Here is a 9,999-nt window from a genome sequence, read left to right as displayed (position 1 = left end):
TGAAGATACTCAGGTCTAGGATTAGATTGGAATTGTATTGGGTAGGTCTTAAGTGAGGAGTTGTAAACGGGGGAATTTAACTCTGAATTAATACTGCTTATATTGGATTCCCTCCCTGGCTTGGTAGCCCCTAGAGTAGGTATCGTTGTATACCGAACTGGGTGAAAAATTTGATGTGTTCTTTACTGTCTGTATGCACTTCTGTTTTAAAGTTTTATTTTATGTGATTGTGGATGTCATAACATCCAGTACGACATCGCGTGTGAGTTACTAGAATTTTCAAATGGAATAATGGAACCGACAAGAAGTCGACATTGATGATATTTTGCATATAATATAGCGCTAAATGTGATAAATGAAAAGGGGGATCATGAACCAATATCTATTAAAAATTGTAGACAAAGGGAGGATTGGCCAAAATGGATAGATGCAATTTAAGTAGAATTAAAATCACTTTGCAACAAACAAACTATTGGACCTGAAGTTCGAACGCCTCAAAGGTGTGAATCCAGTTGGATACAGATGGATTTTCGTGCGAAAACGAAATGAAAATAATAAAATTGTGAGATACAAAGCTCGACTTTTGGCTCAAGGATTTTCACAAAGATTTGGAATTGATTTTGATGAGACATATTCACATGTAATGGATGCAAGCACTTTTTGATATTTAATAAGCCTTGTAACACATGAAAGACTTAATTTTCACATGATGGATGTTGTAACAACTTATTTATTTGTATGGCTCACTAGATAGTGAAATTTACTTGAAACTCCCTAAAGGGTTTAATATACCAGATGCATGTAATTATGGATTTCGAGAAAGTTACTCCATCAAATTGAGCAAGTCTATCTATGGGCTGAAACAATCTAGACAAAAGTGTTATAATTGTTTCCAATGAATATTTTCTAAGGGCGGGATTTACAAATAACTCCATTTGTCCTTACTTTTTTTATAAAAAAAATATAGAAACGTATTCGCTATAATAGATATCTATGAGGATGACATAAATATTATTGGACAAAAATGTTAATAATATAAAGAATCAAAATACAATAAAAAAGTTAAAAGACTAAGTTAATTTACTAAATTAAAACAAAAATGTAAGAGAACAAAGAAAAATTATAAGTAAATTAAAGGACAAAAATGCAATTTAGCCAAAGTTTATAAGGATTTAATTTTATACAAATGAAAAATATATTGAAGTCGCACTGTTAAGCCACTTCAGTTGGTAGTTGTAAAGAAATATCAGATGTAGGGGTGTATATTCGAACCCGCGACATTTAATTTTTTACTTTTAAAGGATGAATTCTAGCTACTCGACAAAAAAATTATATTTAAGTCAAAATATTATTTATAAATTAAAAATATATTTATTTAAGTTAATTAAATAAAAATATTATACAAGAAAATATAATATATTTTCTAAAATGAGGTTTAGTGAAATTTTTTAAAACTTGAATGACGGAAGGCTCGGTGTATGTAAGGTCCATGAATATGTCAAATCATTTGTAAGTAGGCAATTTCTTTTCCCACCTTTGTATAGTGAAAAACACCTATGAAAATCCATAAATGCCTTCACAAATATTTAGAGATGCATCTCTGAATGCACCATGAATCATTTTTGCCAAAATTTGATTCGAAGATGCATCTACGAATATTTCTAAGGTGTATTTGAAGATGCATCTCCGAAATCCACAAATCGATTTTCCTAAAATTTTTCAATGAGAATTATCATTTATTCATTCAGTAAAAGTTTCGGATATATATGTGAATACTTGTGAGGTAATTTCGGATATGCATATTCGAAAATTTCCCTGCATGAAGTGTGGGCATAAACATTCTCCAATTTGTTCTTTTAAAGTGAAAATTAAAATGTCGGATGCATATTCGAACCTGCGGCATTTGATTTTTTCACTTTTAATATGACTAACGGTGCCATAATCCATAATTTGATTCAACAATTAAAATCTAAAACTAGGGTAATGCATTAATAATTAAAAAACATGTCATAATATTACAAACATAGTTCTCAAAGTCAGAAAAATATTGGTAGAACATCCAAAAATACATAAAAAGGCATAGCCTACCACGTATTCCTAATCCTAACCCTGACTTCTCCTTTGCCACGAGTAACCCAAAACATTACGTGCCTCAGTAAGAATGGAACTTCCTAGTGCAACCGCATCATCGCCACCTATCTTAAAAAGCCCAGACTCTATGCCCTCTCTCGTAATCCGTATAATATTCTAACAAATAGGAAACACATCAACGACATGGCCATCCCTTACCTTCTCATTCTCCAATATCTCATCGTGAACAGGCTTAGGTAGACGTCTAGGAGCGTCTGGTGTCATGACAAGGTATGACACAAAATAGAACCAAGTCATGTAACCCTTAGCACAATGCCACTAATTTCTGGCTGACATACTCTAATACTCCCTCGGTACCAAATGACTCTCGTAATGCGCCAGTATATCATCAAAATCTCTACGGGAGATGTTGATAGGAGCGGCCACCAAGAGGAATCTCATAATGATCTGTACATATGCAAATTGATGTATGCACCGCTTCGGCAGATATCTGTACATCAAAGAGCTCCCATATGCCAGCCATTCGGAGTAATATGAAATGGGGTCGAAGGGAAATAGTATCCCGGTGAGTGGCATATGGTGTCCAATCGTTGTCATCATGCTGGGTCCTATCAATATACACACGGAATGGCCGCACAACATCATTCCATCTACACGGGCAATAAATGTAAGCACGTGGATAATTCTCAATATACGGTGGCACACGATCAAGCCCATGTATGCGCTGAAAGTGGGATAAGATTCATCCTTGAGAATAAGAAAAAACATCAGTAACAAGTGTAAAAAAATTGATTTTAAAGTTAATAGTGGCTATGGAAATTATTGTCAACAGGGTGCAGGAGCATGTCATTTGCTTTGTTGTCCAAAAATCTACGCTATTACAGGGCTTCGGGACTAGGGGATACATAACCAAAAATTGGGGGATGCGGAAATTAAAGTGCGGGAAAGTAAAAGCGGAAATTAAATCCTAATTACTATTACAAAAAACCTTGCAGCCTATACATAATTTCTAGAATTTAAATGACAAAAATTAAATAAATAAAAATTAACAAACACACGACAATCACAGAGTTTTAAGATGTGAAGAGAAGATCACGATGAGAAAATTATAGTTAGAGAAAAAAATCAAGATCAATGAGAAACCTAAGTTAAATTAATTTAAAAAACCTAATGGTTACAAACATTATGGCTAAAACCCTAATGACAACATTCATCTAAGGGAGAAAACCTAGTGGGTAAAAACCTAATGGGTAAAATAAACCTACAGGGTTAAAAACCTAATGGTTAAAAAACCTAAGGGTAAAAACCTAATGGTTAAAAAAACCTAGTTAATGGGTAACACCTACCTAATGTGTATTTTTTAAGGTTTTTTTTTATAGGGGAACTAATTACTAAGCTTAATTGCACAAAATGAGCTAAACTAAATTAAAATTACGAAAAAAATTAATTGATTAAACAAAATCCTAAATTCTAAATATTAAAATGAACCTTAATTATTTAGCCTAAATTAACTAATTAAAATTATTAATAATTAAATTAGTAATCCTAATTGGTTGATTTATTAAAAACCTGATTATAATCCTAATGTTAATTTTGTGGTTTATTAGTTAATGGTTAATTTAGGTTAGTTAAATAAATACAACAAAAAACAAAACAACAACAAACAAAATAAAAAGAAGGTGGGGGCGTATTATCCAGTGCGATAACTCTTTGAAGGTGCACCGTGGGGATCATCTTCACCGCCATTGGATTGAATCTCTCGAAGATCCAACGTCAGAAGGAACAGGGCGCATGGTAAGGGATGGCTAGCAGAGAGCGCTGGATCAGTGTTAAAACGAATTGAAAAAACAAAATTATACGACCTAGGACCTGGGGGATCGAACACAGGTTTCTTTGGCCACCAACATATTCACGCTTCACCACCTGTACCACGCTTAACAATTGATAATAAACCAAAAAAGAAAACGTAATATACAAAATTCGTTAGTTAATGGAATATAAAAGAGCGAAGTGATGTGGATCCCCACTACCGCCTGCATATCCAATCAAAATTGGGGAAAGGGGTGGACTTGGTTGACTGTCCAATTGGAACTGGAGAGAGGATGCACAGACTTTGACTGGACAATAAGGTCTTGCCAACGCGCCACACATGTGAGTCAAACAACCTAAAACACTTGTAGCCACCGAAACAGTGCTTCTGGTTACCTTCTCCGGTCAGTCTTCGTCGTGGTACCTGTAAAACCAAATAGAACTGCGCGCAAACTAGCCCAGATACACTAACAATCATGCTGCAAATTCAATGGACGCATTAGTTTGGATCGACAATGCCTGTAACTATGAAAACGAAGCTTCACAAGCTTCAAGCCCTAAACATGGCAACTAATGATTCCTGCGTGTAAGCTCGCAAACGATGGATAAGAACTAGCCTAAACATCATTCTAATCACGAATATGCACATGGATGTAATAAATATGGTGTAACATGGGATTTTGAAAGTGAAAAAGTTCTTACAACAGGTGCAACGTGAATGAAGATGATCCGGGATGCCTCAAGCTTCAACGATGGCTGGGTTGTGTTCCTGGAAGCCTCATGGATAAGATTGAACGCTTAGAAGTTGTTGAAACTTGCTGGAGAAGATTATGGCTCGTGCCTTAGGTTTTGTAAACTTTGAAAGTTTGGAACCCTAGCCCTTGCACCAATTTTCGTCCCTGAGCATGTATGCCTCTTGTGTTTAAATAGAGGAAGATTTTAGGTCAAATAATATGGAAAAATATCTTGTCTTTGTGAAGAAAATATTTGATTTTCAATTTGCATTAAAACTTAATTTTTTGTTTCAATCATGCTCCAATCTTGTTCATCTCTCTCCAATATCTCTTTCCACAAAATTGGACCATATATTTGATATATTGAATGATTGAAACTGATTGGAAAACCAAATCTTGGATTTAAAACAAATTATTCAAATTTTATATGATTTATTAATATTTAAATGAAATAAAATTCAAATAAACAAAAATAAATATTATAAAAATAAAATAATTGTTTTAAGAGTTATTATAAAGCCCATAGACAAGTTTGAAATCCATATCTTAGGCCCATTTAGTCACAAACTCAAAATTCACTACTTTGACTTTCATGCATTTTTCACAAAATTGTCCAACTTTAGCAATCCCTAACTCTCTCAATAATGATCACATGAAGGTGTTCTCGGAATTTTTTGAGAAGCTCAAGATGTCCTCTACAAGCCACTTTGGAACATATTTTGCACTTAGAGATTTTATCTTGATGATATTGGTCCTGACAAAAAACAGCTTTTTGTGAACTTCTAGAAGGACCTGTAATGTTTTGGCTCATATCTCTCAAATAGTGCATTTCTTGGTCTTGGGCCCAACATACAAGTTGTAGATGATTGAATTTACTTGAGAATGATCTTTGGTTGAGGAATTTATGATAAAGTATGTGGGAGTTATGACTAGTCAAAGTTCAGTTGACTTTTGCTTAGAAACTCTAATTTAAAAACTTGGACTTTTGATGATTTATGAGTTTTCCTTGATGAATCATGATCAAATATTGATCAAATTATGAATATAACTTCAAACTATTGATGTTGACTAAAAATCAGGAGTTTTGACTGTGATTTGACCATAGTTGACTTTTAGGTCAAACTAGTCGACTATTGACCATTTGAGCTTTTGACTGGGAAGTCTTGTGATTCAAGGTTTGAAAATTTGGCATGAGGATACTTTGAAGCATATGATAGGCCATGAAGTACACTTGAGATATCAGAACCTGATTTTACTTGGAGAGAAACAAAAATCCTAGTTGGAGGCTTGTTGCTTAGGAGACAGGTAAATGTGCCTGATTCTTGCATAGTCTTAAGCAGTTGAAAGTCAGGTGAGTCAAAATATCTCGAAATATGATGGGCAAATTTTGGGGTATGAAATTTGTAAATGGATGATAAAGAAAATGACAAGCTCATGCACCCTGCTTACAATAATTTCCAAATCTCACTATTAAGTTACAAACAACTTCTTTTTTCACACTTGTTACTAATATCTTTTTCTTATTTGTTTTCAGGGATGGATCCTTGCCCACTATCACCATATTTACGAGTTTATACATGAACTTTTCTATATTGATGATCATCCATTTGCTTGCTGGTTTATCGATAATAGAGGGAATAATGCTATCTTGTCGTTTCATGTGTATATTGATCGGATTCAGCATGATATCGTCGTCTGGATGCCATATAGTACTAACCAGGAAAGAATTCCATTAGACCATATTTCCTTATACTCTGGATGGTTTACATGTAGGACTAATATCATGTGTATGTATCTGCTCGAGTGGTGCATATGGAAGTTTGAATATGTGCAAATCATTCCGAGGTCCCCCTACAAGCTGCTCCTATCAGTATTACTCGCAGAGAGATGGAAGGTATTTTGGCGGATTTTGAGAGTCGTCTATTATCGGTGGAGTATCGGAGTCATGAAGCCACATCTTAGTGGAGTTATGTTAAGGGTTACATAACTTAGTTCTATAACGTGTCACACCGTTACTTGACACAAGACGCTACTAGACGTCTTCCTAGGCCTTATCATGAGGAGATCTTGGAGACTGAGCAGGCCATGGATGATCATGCCATTAATGTGTTGCTGATTTGTTAGAATATTAAGCGGATGACAAGAGAGAGCATCAAGTCAGGACTATTTGTGAGAGGTGGCGATGAAGCGGTTGCCTTAGCATGTTCCATTTTTACTAAGGCACGAAAATGCCTTGGGTTACTGTAGGCAGAAGAGGAGCCGAGGTGTTAGGATTAAGCATACTCAATAGACTATGCTTTTGATCATATTTTATTTATTTTTCATCGACTTGGAAAATAATTGTTGTACTAATATATTCAGTTTCTATAATATTTAACGCATTACTCAATTCTATAATATTCGTTTTTATTAATTGTTAAAATAAATAACGACAATTATAATCGAATTAAAATTAGTTTGGATTGAAAACACCACAATCTTAGTAAACTGGTTATGGAAAAAAACACACATGCAATAATTCGAAGATGCATATCTGAATTAACTCCACACATTGTTCGAAGATGTATTTGCGAATTTACTCTTGGGTGAATTCAAAGATGCATTTCCGAACAAAATTTAGGCAAAAAAATGGTATTTGGTGCGTTCGGATATGTATCTCCGAATTCATCTAAGGATATTTTAGAATTTTCAGAGGTGCCTCCCATTGTACAAGAATGCAATGAGAAAATGCTTTTTTATCAGCCCATTTAGTTTAAAAGGCTAGGTGGCTATAAAAAAAGCCTTTTAAACCTATTGGATCAGTCTATTTAAATAGACATGAATAATTTTATTATTATTATATTGTATTTAAAAATAAAACTTAATTATTCTAAAGATCTTATGAAAATAGGTTGAAATAATCATATGAACAAATCATAAGTTGTTGTGATAAGTTGTTTTCATCGGTGCTTTCAAACAAATCGTATCACAAAACTTATGATAATAGGTAAACTCAAATGAGTAAATGAAAAAGAATATGTAGTCTCATAGTGTCGCACGCTCGCGAAAAAAGAACAGAGTCGCCACCAATATATTTATCCCATAAGGGAAAGGAATATCAGAAAACCTAACAAAGGAAGGAACAGGGTCTTGCGACCAGAGAATCTAGGTACGGGAGTCGGTTACGCAAGGGGAAGGTGCTAGCACCCCTCACGCCCATCGTACTCGATGGTATCCACCTATGTTTGTTTCTATCTAAAGGGTGTGTACTATGTCTATGTCTAAATGCGAATGAATGCAGAATGTAGGGAAAATAAATAATTATACTCGCACGGGCCCTACCCCGCTGCCTACGTATCCTTTTCAGGAATCAGAGTTACCGTAGCTCGGCTCACGATTTTCTGTTTGTTTTTGTGTTTTTTAGTTGGGCGGAGTTAACGCTCACGCTCTTGCATAAGGGGACAGCCTAGGATGCAATGGAGCGGAGATAACGGTGCCCTTAAGTGCCAACGAGGCAAAAGAAAAAGAAATGATTGGTTTGTATCTTTTAACGTGGATGAGTGATGAACAGTTCCCAATACCGGGCCACTCACCACTTTCTCCACTTTGTTTTAATCTGAACCATTATTAGGTGTTTTAGGTGTTTTTGGTTGTGTGGCTTTTAAAGGGAATTTACTTTGCGATCCGAATCACATAAAATGTATAATGATCGAGAAGCAGATTAGGGAATGAATCCCACTCACTTCCATCCCATTATGTAATGCTCGAGAAACAGATTATGGAATGAATCCCACTCATTTCTCTCTCATTAATTAATGTTTGAGAAATAGATTAGGGAATGAATCCCACTCATTTCTCTCCCATTAAGTAGTGACCGAGAAACAGATTAGGGAATGAATCCCACTCGTTTCTATGCCACTAAGCGATTGAGAAACAGATTAGGGAATGAATCCCACTCATTTCTCTATCACTTCCTTAATGTGATTCGCATCTTCCTTTTATTAAGCATTTTAAAAGTTGAAAAGGAAAAGAATGCAATAGGGAACTAATCCTAAATTCTAATCTAAGTTGTCTATACAAGTCTAAGTCCTAATGTTAACATGGGATAAATTCTAAAAGAAGCATTGAGATAGTATTAACAACATAGGCCAAAAATATGGCCAAAAACTAAGCAACAAAGTCACACAACGATTATACAAAACGAACATGGAAATAGTACAAAACGATTCAAGCATTAGTACAAAAATGAAACTAAAAAATACTACTATTTTTATGCGTTTTTATGAAGGAATTAACCTAAAAAAATCTAACAAAATTTCAATGGTTTTTTATCTTTATTACCTAAAAATACAATGAGAAAATTATGATTTTCATTGCTTTTTATCATCTACAAAACTATGTCAAAAACTAAGTCAAGAATTCTAAATTCTAACAAAGAAAATATGGGCTCAGGGGGGTGTAAACGGAATATGGTGGTGCAGTAGAAGTGAGGGCGCAAGGCCCATAATCAGAGGCCCAGGGATCAGTTTTTTGTTGTTGTTACATGGTTTACAAAAAGGGCGTTATGGGCCATGGTGGGGGTGTAGTTAGCAATACTGGTGAAAGCCCAAGGGTATTGTTTTTTTTTATCATATTTTCAGATTTTTATTTATTATCAATTATCCACAATAAAAATAAAAACGAAAAGAGAAAAAATAAAGAAATTGAATTGGGATTTAGGGTTATAACCTTGTGACCATTCGGCTTTTCTCGTTCTTCTTCTCCGACGAACGCATGAACAGCGCCGTTAGCCTCTTCGAGCAACTACCAGCGGTGGACTCCTCTGATTAGCCACCGTGAACCACGTAAACAGAGTGACCTCGCCTCTCAGTTACATTCTCTTTTGACGATGACGGTGCAATGGCTCGAGTTCTCCTTTGAGATGAGCGGCACCGGTATCAATTTCCCCCACCGATCGAAACTCAGGCCACCTTGAATCAACAACATTATCTTATCTCTCTTCTTCTTCAACGAACGCTGCGGCGCAACACTCCTCCGATCCCTTCCGATCGGAGCTTACTCCGCCGTCTCCCCCCTTCTCTTGAATAACAATCGAGAATCGACGGAACAGAGAGCCAGAGAATAAGATGATATCTCGCGCCCAGGTAATCCTCTTCTTCTTTCTTGTACGAACTCTCTTACTCTCCTTCTCCCATCTTCTTTGGATCTGTTGAGCGTGTTGCTTGCTACGGTTGAGTGATTGAGAGGTGAGAGGTGAGAGGTGATGATTGATTTTCTGTGTGAATTCAAGGTGAAGCTTGCAGTGATTTCGGTGGTGATTCTGAGATACCGTTGAAGGCCATGGAGAAGATGAATTGAAGTGTGAACTCTGAAGATTGTTGAATTG

This window comes from Vicia villosa, linkage group LG4 (assembly GCF_029867415.1).
Source record: "Vicia villosa cultivar HV-30 ecotype Madison, WI linkage group LG4, Vvil1.0, whole genome shotgun sequence".
In the NCBI taxonomy this organism is placed as follows: Eukaryota; Viridiplantae; Streptophyta; class Magnoliopsida; order Fabales; family Fabaceae; genus Vicia; species Vicia villosa.
The sequence above is the reverse complement of the archived record's forward strand: the minus strand, read 5'-3'. Positions refer to the sequence as shown.